Genomic DNA, 13,237 nt, shown 5'->3' with positions numbered 1-13,237 from the left:
AACTAATGACATATTTCTATATCTGTTGGCCATTTGTATACACTGTTTGGTTAAGTGCTTGTTCAAGTATGTTGCCCATGTTTTAAAAATGGGTTTTCCCTCTTTAATTAACTGATTTGTAGGCATTTTTTATATATTCTGGATATGAATTATTTGTTAGATGTGTGTTGCAAATATTTTCTCTTACTCTATGTCTCGCCTTGGTAATTTGTTGATGATGCCTCAGTAAACAGAAGTTCTTAATGTTAATGAAGTCCTGCCTGCCAATATCTTTTTTATGATTAGTGTTTTTTGTATTTTGTGATTCTTTACTTTTTGTGATTTCTCAAAAGTCATTGCCTACTCTGAGGGCATGAAGAAATTCTTTTATATTTTCTTCTATAAACTTTATTGTCTTACTCTTCACATTTAAGTATATGACCTATCTGACATTGACTTTTTTTTTTTTGACATTGACTTTTATGTATGGTATAAAATAGGAGTCAAGTTTCATTTTTGCCCATATGAATATAAATTAACCCAGCACCATTTATTGAAATGATTACCCTTTCCTCAGAGCATTGTAGTGACACTTTTGTCATAGATAAATAAAGCAGGTATTTATAGATGGGTCTTTTTCTGAGTTTTTTATTTTGTTCCATCTGTCTATTCTTGTACTAGTTCCACATTGTTTTAATTACTATAACCTTATAATAAATCTTCATATCTAATAGTGTAAGTCAATTAACTTTGTTCTATTTCATAATTATCATTGTTATCGACTATTCACATTTCAAGTTAAAGTTCAGAATCAGTTTGTCAATACACATACACACACTACTAGTGTTTTTATTGGGAATGAACAATCGTTTTTTAATTGTCAAAATGAAAAAAACGAAGTAAAAATACTTTTATTTCTTGGTATTCTCCCAAGCAATTTAAGCTGTAATTAGGATTTGGAATAGAAAAGAAAGAGATGGCACAAATATAAAACTATTTCTCCAGATTATAACGATCACTTCATCAAATGTTAAGTTAGACATTCCTTTCTAGAAAGGATATAAAATTATTTAAGTAGTTTTGGAGAGAGATTCGATATTCTTTGAAATTCACGAATGTTCTAAGCTGCCCCCAACCCCCCATGCTTTATAGATCCTGTCATTCTGCCTCACTAAGGGTGACTTGATCACTTAATATAGGTTGGTTATTTCCATTTTAGTATAACTTAGATTGAATGTAAATAAATTGAATTTTATTACTCTTATGCATAATAATATTGTAGTAGCCATTAAATTCTTTTTTTTAAATATTTTATTTATTTATTCATGAGCGACATAGAGAGAGAGAGGTAGAGACACAGGCAGAGGAAGAAGCAGGCTCAATGCAGGGAGCCTGATGTGGGACTCGATCCTGGGACTCCAGAATCATGTCCTGGGCTGAAGGCAGGCACTAAACCGCTCGCTGAACCATCCAGGGATCCCCACCATTAAAATTCTTTAGAAGTTTTATAATTCTTATTAATGTTGTCATTGTATTTCCTTTTACAATGAACTTCAAATACACACACAAGAAATAAACAAGATATTGTATTTTTTAAAAGTCTCCATGTAACGTATCTATCCTGTAATAAGTATAATCAGAACATTGCAGGAAAGTGGGCATCTCTAGAGAGAAAATGGACAGTCTTAGGAGAGGTCTGCGTGTTAGTGTCACATGCCCAAGGAAATAACAAATGAAGCTTGCTGAATTTTGCATCTCTGCTTTTAGAACGCAGCTATAACTTGCAGACATGCAAGCTGTGAGGCTTCCTAAGGACTGGAATTTATTTTATTTAACACATTTGTAAATGACCCAGAAAAAGGGTAATATTCTGTGGTGATCACTCAACTTAAGCAAATATGGAAAGATAGGCTTGCACATAAACTCTGGAGAGACCCACTGAAACTGTGATAAAATGTTTCACTTTTCAGTAGAGACATGGGGTGGGGGGATATCAGGAAATAATATACCCACATTTTAAAAAAAAATCTGAAATCTCTCATTTTGGTTCAAGGTTTTTCTTAACTCTAGTAAAAAAGTAATTCTAGAATGACTCCTGAAGTCAATTAAAAAATATATTAGACGGGATGGGGTGGCTAAGAATGGTGGTCAAGTAAATCTAGATCACACTGAGGAAGAACCAGAGTCAAGGAAAGAACAAGAGAATATGCACAGAATGAAGAGCAAAAAGCAGCGCAGACATTAAGGTAACATAGTGTGTCAGAGTTGCCAAGGTAGGAGAGAATATAAAGAAATAGAATATGATCAACAGTGTCATATGAGGCAGAGAAATAAAAAGAACAATAACTGAAAAGGGCTAAAGTCTTAATATTTATCAGGCCATCCATGATAATGACTATAAAACGTATTAAGTAAGTAGAACATGTCAGTCCAAAGGTAAGAGAGGTTTTAATCAAAATTTATAATATGAAAGATCCAAAAAGGGTAACTCATACAGACTTGCTCGCTGCCTCCTGTAGAACTGGGAAGGGGGCATCCTTTGGGATTTAAAAGAAGAAAAATGTAAAACAAGTAAATGGTACTAGAACTTTACATAACGGATATTGAAATTATGGAAATGTATTACTTCAGGATTCAATATAGGTTGAAATAAGAATGTGTTTTAAAAGGTTTAGATACACGCTTGGATGATAGATTTCTGATGAGTTCTCGAGGAAAATGTCTTGGCATTCTGCTGTTAACATAATGGAGAGCAAACATGCCCTCCCACAAACCATTTGTTTATACCGTTTTTAGAGACAGAATTCTCCAGCCAGTAAAGCTGAAATGTGTACCAGTACGACATTTCTTATTAGTTTGTGTGAATAATTGCATATTTTTAAAAGTATAAAGACCAAATTACAAATCTCTTACACCAAAAATAGCAGTTGCTTAGATCCCTTGGGAAAATGCCACCTGATAAATTAAAGATGAATCAATGATTAAGGCCAAAGAAAGAACTGCAATAACAACAGAAAACTGTCCTTTCTAATCTGGAGGGGAAGAAATCAGGATTTCCCTGTCTAATTTACTTTCTTTTTAAATTAAAAAGGTTTAAAAGATGTACACATTTAGTAGAATTACCAGAAATTATTGGTGTGTTTCATTACAGATATTTAAAATTAATTAAACTTTTTCAAATTAGAGAGAATTGCCAGATAGCTTTAATTCTAAGGAATCCAGTGTATTTTATGGACATAAAAACCTAATTACTGGTAAGATTCTTAACAAAATGTTATGTGAAAAGAAATCACATTTCCATTTTACAAATTGAGAAATTGTAAAATCGATAGCTTGTTCTGAGTTACCTACTGACTGCCTTGGTTCAAATTTTATTTTGTCGGAGGTAGCAGAGAGAGTGAGATGAAATCCTTTAACAGAGGGATTTAGAAGATTTAAGTGGCATTCAGTCTAACCATGGGCTCCATGGTAACCATATGGGCTATGCAAGCTGTTCAATGAATAGCCAAAACATTTAGGTAGACAGTGTGTCAAGCCAACCAAGGTTGAAATTTGAACACTGAAATTCTGTTGGCTTGAAAGCTAAGCTTTCAGCATAAGTACTTTGGTGGAGCCTGTCTTTCTTTCTTTCTTTCTTTCTTTCTTTCTTTCTTTCTTTCTTTCTTTCTTTCTTCTTTTTTTTTTGGCCACTCTAGCCAAGGCAAATCATTTAAAAACTAAAGTATCAGAAAATTGTCCCCTCTAGTACAAAACCCCTCGATTTCTGAGAAGTTGGTCTTGCTTCAATTCTGTTCTTGGATAAAATTTTGGAGGGCAGCTGGCGTGTCTTTCTTCACTTGGCCAGCTAAAGCAATCTAGCCAGGGGCAATTTGTCATGCTCAGAAATTGGGAAAAACTGAGGTGCAAGCAAAATGCTACAGACACATTCAGGCTACCACTAAGACTAAGATCCATTTCATTGAGTAGAATAGTCTGTACGCATATAGTTCTGTGTGCCTTCTAGCCAGTTATCTGTATTTGATGGTTAGTGTGAGTCTATGCCAGGATGTGTGCTATAAGGTGTCTATGGGGTTGCAGGCGGTGGGGGAAGCAATCCAAAGGAGAAGTATGATTCAAGAGCTCATGTTCTAATTGGGAAAGAATGGAAGGGGAGATTAACACTACAATATGACATAATGAGTACTCTGGGAGAAGTGAGTACAAATTCTCAGAATTTGTAGAGGGGCACCACACAGGGCATTGCTTTATGCCTGGGAGATCTGGGGAGGATTTCAAAGAGAAAGGGAATTTTGGAAACTGAGTCAGAGCTTCTGTGCCAGAGAAATGGGGATAAGGAGTGTGGTGGAGTTGGGGGATCTAGAGGTCTTTCCAGACCAAGAAAAATACAAATAATTCTATCCTTTCTTCTTGGTCTTTCCCTTTTTAGATTACCAGTATTTTGAGAGCAAAGACCATGATTAACGCATCTCTCTATCCCTTACCTTACCGAGTTTAGAGCATTAGACCTAGTAATTATTCAATAAATGGGTATATTTTCAATAATCATGGTTTGGATGACTGCTGAATCTACTATTTTAACCAACTTGAATATTTTCCCCATCATTAATAGAATACTGCATTTTAGGTGAATAGTACTTTTTGTTCAGTTGGGTCTTAGAGATTAATGGCTCTGATCCTGCACGAGAGCCTCTTTATGAGCACAGGGTTTTTGTTACATTTCTGACTTGAAATAAATTACCTGAAATTTCAATTTGTCTTGAATTCTCCTGCGTTTTGTGGAGGTCACGTTCCGTCACCCTTGAACAGCAGCTGCTTTGACGGAACCTGTCTCAATAAGGGAAAGGTGGAATAGTCGGTGAGATATGATCATCCGCGGGCACCTGATGCATGGGGTCCTGATCACTGCTAGCCCACAGGGGGAGAAAAGGCTGTCTCATTTCACATGGCCCGTATGAAGGGAAGCCTGCCCACCTCATCTCAATATTTATATAGTAGCAATACTGAGAATAAAATAAGGCATATGTAAAAAGATTGTAATTAGAAGAGGTTTCATAACTTTTCGTCAAAGAAATATACCCAAATCATTCAGTTTTTGTCATTGGAAATTAGCTTAGTATACAATTTCAGACTACTCTATGGGTAGCCCGTTAAATCCACCTGATTCATGGGAAACTACATTGCAAGATATCTTTCTCACACATATGAAAAAATTATGAACATGTACCTAAAAAAGAAACTTACTGTATTGTGTGTGTACATTCTGTATATTATGATATTTTGACATCCTAAAAAAGTCTTTCTGACTGTGGGGGGAGACTGCCTCTCCCAGGGCAGGCCAATTGTTATAGATAAAGGGGCTCAGCTAGGAACATGCTTTGGATATACAAGCTAACCAACTCAGAGCTGTGCCTCCTCTGTACGGCCTGTTCACCCCGGGAAGCAGTATTCCTCTGCCTTCCAACAATCATTCCAGGGCTAGGTCCCAGGCAACTGGGAACCACTCCTTTAGTTAAAAGCCCACAGAAATTATTCAAACTAAGCTGTTTACCCTGCCTTGCCTCTCCCATGGAAACCCCACTAAAGCTCTAGCCTCAACTATACCCTCACTCCTGTCTTCTGCTCCCTACTACTCCATGTCTTTCCATGTACCACTGTGTGCCCTCGCTCCCATCTCTAGGACCTGTGATCATAACAAACTTCATTTTCCTGAGCCTCTCCTTTGTCTCCTTTTATGGCCACACCTGACTGACCATCTCATAAAAGAATACAAACACCTGGCAAATAGGAAGGTTTAAAATTGAAGATACAAAATAGCAGCTGTTATGTGATGAATTTTAATTTAATTCTTTTGGAAAAATGGTTGTCGTTGCTATTTGAGACTGAAGCAATATACTCTAGTGAAGATTAAATTAAGAGCCTTACTGGCAACAAATATCAAGGGACATTGTTTGAGCCCTTAGGTTCCCAGTTACTCTGACAAATTCACTCAGAAACTTGTGCACATAGGCGAATATTTAATACTGTACACCTGTTAAATGTCCCCCCACTCCTAGTCATTTCTGCCAGGACTGTGTCACTTGGAGATAATTATTTCTTCTTCCATTTTAATTCTATCTACCTTGATTTTTTTTCTCCACCTGCATTTGATAAATAGTATTGGGAAATGGAAAACATGTGAGTTTTGAAGTTAGATACCCTTAAGTCTGAATCCTAATATAGTCATTCATTTACTCATTCATGGTTTTTAGAGTCAGAGGTACAGCGATTCAGGCACTGACTTTGTTACACATTAGCTGTGGATTATGGGACTTTTATAACTTCCCTGAGAATTTATTTTCTCACCTGTAAAATGGGAACATTAATGATAGTTAACATTTACTGTTTGTAAACATTGTATATGCATTATCTCATTTTATACTCATAGCAACTCTGTAGTTACTAATTTTACCCCTACTTTGAAAAAAGTGAGTCTTAGCAGAAATTAAATGATTTCACCAAGGTCATTCAAGTAATAAGTGGAATGAGAATTAGAATCCAGGTCCAACTTTTTTCAAAGTATATATTTTATGCATTCTTCTATCATCCAACAGCAGTGGCTTTTCACCTTAATTGCAGATCAGAATTATCTAAAGAGGTGTTTGGATTTTTTTAAGTTATAGATGGTGTTTGGGGATTCTAAGTTATCTAAGTCGACTTGGTTAGGTACCGGATATTATTTTTTTGACAGTTTTGCTGATGATTCTGAAGTGCATCTGAGATTGAGAAATAGTCATTGCCTTAAAGGGATAACATATTGTATGTGTAATGGGAATGATAATTTGAAATGTAGTAATGATATTTATGCTTTGACAGTATTTTTACTGACTAGTCTAGTCAACCCAAGGTATATACCTGCCTTGGAAATGGTAGTATCAGAATAGAATGTTGAGAAAAATGGTTAGTGTTCAGCTCTAATATCCAAATAGGACTTTGTTGTTGTTGTTTTTTAAAGATTTTATTTATTTATTCATGAGACACACACACACACACACACAGAGAGAGAGAGAGAGAGAGAGAGGCAGAGACACAGGCAGAGGGAAGCAGGCTCTATGCAGGGAGCCCGACCTGAGACTCGACCCCAGGTCTCCAGGATAAGGCCCTGGGCTGAAGGCGGCACTCAACCGCTGAGCCACCAGGGCTGCCCCAAATAGGACTTTGTTAGAAGACATAGTTTTAAGAATCAGGCTATGTCAAGGCAAACATTAAGGGACCAAGCATAGCATTTTCGAGACCATTACATCTCACCATGAGACTATGTCACCAGCTCTCTGTTTTATGTGAATGACTAAGGCTGGATAACTTTGCAGAAATAATGCTTCTAGTCACAAAGTGGGACAGTGATATAGGGTATGGATAGAACACGGAAAAACAAATTGGAGTAAACATCTCAATAAAAAAAAACCAGATTATTACAATTTGGGGTATGCCACTAAATTCATTTTAGCGAACATTACATTATCCACAGAATAATTTTGGAGTATTGCCAGATAAAACAAAGCAAGGGGAAATGTTGGATAATCATCATATTTTTATCTTTTTATAATAAATGTTAATGAAGTTCCTTATTTAGCTGTTGTCTAATGCACTTTGAAATAAGTGGTAATTACTTTATTATTAGCCAACCTTAGCACTTTGGTTAATCAATTCAAATGGCTTGCCAGTGGAGAGATATTTAAAAATACAGCAGTGAACATTTAGGCAAGTTAACTTGGTAACATTATAGACAAGGTAAAAAGCTCTTTTAAACATATGGCATAAAATAATGAGTAAATGGTTATTTAATAATTAGTTTGAATTTTACCTGCTAACAATAAAGTATTTAAAATTTCTTTTGAGTAAATGCAGAGTTTGACTGTCCCTTTCAATTCTTGACAATGCCTCTTTTTCTGAACATTTTACAAAGGGATCTATATAATTAAAACAAATGGAATTGAATACTTGTGGGTGGGATATGATCTTGCAAAGATTTGATACAAAAAGGATTTCTTGGAGTGTGTTTACTTACAGATATAAAGCTGTGAAAAAGCCTTTGAAATTCATACACAGAATGGTCTGACACAATTGTTTAAGACTTTAATACCATGGGTGGAGGCAAGTCTCTTGAATAGATCAGGTGTCAAAATATGCCAGAAACATTATATTAGCAGCTTTCATCCCTGTTAATATTTTATAGAATGGAAAATATTTCTGATGTTTCTGTCAGAAGCTTTCTTGAATCTTGACCTAATTTGTTGGAATGATTTAAGAATATAAAACTTGCTGTTTCTGTCTCTGGCCAGTTTAATTCATCATTTAGCTCCCTCCAAGACTAAAGACACATAGCAAAAATAGCTCTTACATATCAACATTTAGATGAAAACAGCCTCTATATCATGCAGAGTGGAATATTTGCTAATCAAATGTTCACTGTGGCAATACTTACAGAACTGTAGCAGAGAACATCTGACCAAGTGTTAATGCTTTGCAGGCAAAGAAATGATGTTATTTGCTTTAGATATAAAGTCATTTCTTTTTAAAAATTAGCCTATTTAATGCATGGGAGATTGCCATATTCCTTCATTTAATGTTGCATTCTCTATAATGATTTCTGATTACCAAAATGCATAGTACAAATGCTAATCAGGACCCTTTTCACAACAAGTGCGGATGCTGAGTGCCTCCTACGAGTTTAATCACAGTGTGTGATTCACACAGTAATGGGTCATAATTGCCCCCCACCACGCTGTCTTGAGGGTCCCGCTTCATTTTATTACCAGTGGACCTTATCAACCACTGAAATCTACCGCAGTTGCCTTGAAGGTTGCAACCAATCTCTACATGCATAATTATTCCCAAATAAGGATGCCCAAGAAGGGTGAAGGATTGTATTTGTTCTCTCCCCAGTTTTATAATAGATTAAAAAATGAATAGCAGTATTTATATAATTTCCTATTACCTTTAATTTTTTCTTACCTGGAGAGACAGTCTGATTGCCATCTAGGTAATTAAATTAAATCTATTTGGTAGCTTATGTACAGATGCATTAGGAAGTTTTTTTAATTCCTGTTGGCTTCAGACATCTTAGGGTTCATTTTCTCTTTAATACCTGGGGAGCAATACATATAAATCACGATCACTTTAGAGAATAGTAGCCACCATAGTTTCTTTTTCTAAATGAAACCTGGAAGATCCCAAACTTTGTACACTTTTGTAAATTGTTAGGAGCACACTGGCCAGCTGTATGGCCAGGGGCACTGTGGTGTCCACTTAGCAGACTTGTTTGTGCATAGAGTAAGTGGCTATCTAAGATAGTAGTATTTCAGTATTTCCCTTCTCTTTAAATAACTATCTCTCATCTACACACACACCAGTCTGTTGATGTCTGAAGTTGTTTTAATAAGCATAAGCTATTTGTGTTCCATAATTAAAGAAACAGGCCATAAATATTTATTGAGCACCTACTATGTGCCAGTCATTGTCTAAGGTGCTGGGAAAATAGCAAAGAGCAGGAAAAATTATTTGGAGTGTAATTATGAAGTATTTTCAAGCCAGAGAAGGTGGTTGCACAACATTGTAAATACATTAATTTACAATTCAGTAGATTGAATTGCTCACTTTTTAAGGTTAATGATTAATTTTATGTTATGTAAATTTGACTTCAATAACAAAAAAAATTGCAATCCATCATAGGATAAGGTAACCATGGTAATATGGAATTCTGTGTGGTACCCTCATTTATTTATTGATTCATTCATTTATATAACACATATTCGTTGTTTGTGTACCATTTGCCAAGGACCGTACCATGAATCATCATCAAGACAGACTTAGCTGGTGTCTTCTTAGTACACTGAGTAGGTAGGATATAGACAAATCTGAGTATTTTATATGGACCATAGAAGCTTTCCTTCTTGTGATGCCCATCTTACACTTTACAAGTTAACTATAAGTTTTATAGTTAAAAATAATGTTTTTTTCTCTAGTGCAAATGTGCAACAGATGTTTCTTTAGGTACCAATTTTCAAAGTTGGCTGCCTCAGTCACTTCCTAAAATTCAGCACTGAACCCACTATGTTAGTAAACAAAATGGATATTTGGGTCACTAAGGGTGTAGAATTTTTATAGAATGGGGGTTGGAATTTACATCTGCAAATATTTGCAGATGTAAATTCCAACCCCCATTCTATAAAAATCTATCAAACTGCACTTTTTTCTACATACTTTCCACAGAGAACTCATTCAGCAAGTTCTATTGTCAAGATAGGCAAATACTCGATGTAATATTCTGTATTGTACAGCCCCAGTGTAAATTAGTATTCCACACCCTCCGAAGAGCTGCACAGAAATATATTTATTTTACCTCATTCAAGCCAAGATCTCTTAAAGTTACTTAACCATAGGGTTTCTTTTCTGTTTGTTTTTGTGCAAAACACCCATAATTACCTGAAAGGACTAGTATTATATGGGTCACATATTGTAAAATGCAGGTCTAGTCCTCTAAAGCTCTTCCATGAGTTAGCACTGCCATTATGGCCAAATAATTTACTTAGCAGTGCTCACAGAGTAGGCTAATGCTCTCCATCCACTGGGTTGGCTTCCTTGTTCTACACGGCACTTACCACTGCTGAGATTATTTTTACTTATTATTTTGTGTAATCACTGTTGCTTCCTCTAGAGCATAAACACTACGAATGCAGGGGTTTCCTATGTTTTGTCTGCTGCAATATTTCAAGTTTCTAGAACAAAGCATGGGATCTCACAGGTGATAAATATATTTTTGTTGCACAAATGAATGGAGCAGGTGCTAAAAAATACATTGTGATTTTTATTGGCTTAATTTTTAATACATGAATATTATGAATACTATGTTCTTGTTCTGCTAAGAGGAGATTTAAGCAGATATGTAGTGTAATCAGAATGGTTTAATAGGATTCCAAAAAGAGCAATTTCACTCGCCATTTGGTCTATAATTTCTTCTTCCTGATACTACGATTATCATAGATAATATTATTAATATTAGTAAAAATAACAAAAGAATGTGAACTGCCAAGAACATCTTGGACAGTAAATGAAACAGGATTAGATTTATTATCTGTCCATTAACTCTATTTTGCTTTATGACTAAAGAGTTGGCGAGAGCCTGGGTAAACTGATATTTTCTCCAATGTGGACAGAGTGAAAGCAGCCATGACTAAGTGCTAGATGACCCAAATCCAGGTCCAACTCTGCCATTAACAGCTGGGTAAATCAACATGTAACTCATTTTTCTGGGCTTCTCTTTTGTCATTTGTAAAATAAAACAAGACTAGACTAGCATGTCTTTCAGGTACCTTCTTTATTCAGTGTTCCAGGATTCCCACAGTTCTGGATCAATTACTTTTCTCCTTTATAAATCAACCTAACTGCTTACTTTTATCACACTGTTTTGAATTCTTTCTCTGTGGCTACATTTGTGGTCTCTTAGGAACTGACTTCAATAGGCCATTATCTGGGTTCACTGGGTCCTTGTTGTTATTCTGAGGTCAGCTTCTCCCCACTCATTTGCCATCCATCACCAGTCTCCAGACCTCCCAAACAAAACCTCTTGAACAAATCATCACTTTCAAGGGTCAGACTGAGGGTCAAACATCCCTAAAAGCACATTTCCCACCAACTAGCACTTGGTGAACAGACTCTCATCACTCAGTGTCCCACATCAACTGAGTCCTGGGGGATCCACTTGGGAAATCATTCACATTGTCAGCTCTGTCATTCCATCCCTGCCCATTCAGTTTATGGAGAGGATCTGTGTGGCGCATATAGATTAAACCAGGCCTCCTTCTCTTTACTTTCCTTAGAGGCCAGGTCAGTCTTGAATCCCGGTGGGAAACTCAGTCCTGCCCTGTTTTGCTTCAGGATCTTCAGGATCCCAAACCATGGGTCTCAAGCCTCTGTTTCCTTTGTATGTTTTCCTCTGATGGGGATCTTTCAGGGCCAGATCCCTGAGGGGCATTCAACTTCAGGCTTGAGCATTTTTTGGAACAGCATCCAGTGTGGGAGGGGATGAAGACAGCAAGGAGTTGGGGTAGCTGCATGAATGGATATTTTGCCACTGCATTATCTTTGTTGTCTCTCAATTGAAAAGGCCCTTGAGACAAAATGACTTCTTTTCAGTGGCTTATGTGGAGGAAGCTTCAGGCATTCAGTTGTGGGTGCTAATGTTAAATCAAATGTTAATGTAGAATCAGTATGTTAAAATAAGAACTATTCTAAATGTATGAAAGGGAAGACCATGAAGCCATAAAAACTCCTTTAAAATAGTTTCTTCTTGTTAAATAGCAAAAATTAGCACCATTTTGCTGGTTCTAAACATCAGGTCTAAAGCCAAAAAATTTTTAGATTCCCACAATGGATTTTTCAGAATTCTTAAAAACATTATCATAAAACTTCCATATATTCTAAAATAATTAAACACAAATTCTTAGAGATTTCATGCCAAGGTCATTTGGAGATTATTCCCTGAGCTACTTTGTTCGAAATAAAAAAAAATTGTAATGTGAATTGTAATTACTTAGAACATTGTAGAATAAAGCTACAGTAAATTCCTTCACAGTTGAACTAAACTGTTTAACACATGGAATGTCTAATTGACAATTCTGTACCAAAGTGTAAATTTGTCAAGGAAGGATACACAACAAGTTTTTTTTAACATCTCAGTGAGTGCTGTTGTGATTTGGATCTATTACTTCTGAATATTGCATGAAGCTGACAAGCACTTGTCATTTAAAGACCACATGGAGGCATTTAGTGTTCCATTTAGACATAATAACACATTATGCAAATAAGCTTGCAAAGGAAAGCTGGAGGCTGACATGAAATAAACTGTCAAACACAAGTTGCTAATAAATGAACATTTCTTTATAGATTGTCTTAATTTGGGGAGTTGAAAAATACATTTGGCTGCAGTGAATCAGGGACCTTACTATAGTGGTACTTAGCTGAGGAAGCGATGTTTGACTTTACAACAACATTCCTTCCCTCCAATTATGACAAGAGGTTTTAGTCTAAAGAAAAGTCCCCAAACTTAAATCTGACCCCCAAAAAAGACATTTATAAGTAAATTGTATTTCTGCATCTTCGTGATATAGAGATTCCTTAGCTTGGTTTAGTCTCATGGGATTATTTGCTTTTCAATTTTGTGCCGTCTCTCATAGGTCTGATGTTTTCCGTTTGGCCCAGATAGTAGGTTATTGGAACTCAA

Source organism: Canis aureus, chromosome 8 (genome assembly GCF_053574225.1).
Source record: "Canis aureus isolate CA01 chromosome 8, VMU_Caureus_v.1.0, whole genome shotgun sequence".
Taxonomy (NCBI): Eukaryota; Metazoa; Chordata; class Mammalia; order Carnivora; family Canidae; genus Canis; species Canis aureus.
The sequence above is the reverse complement of the archived record's forward strand: the minus strand, read 5'-3'. Positions refer to the sequence as shown.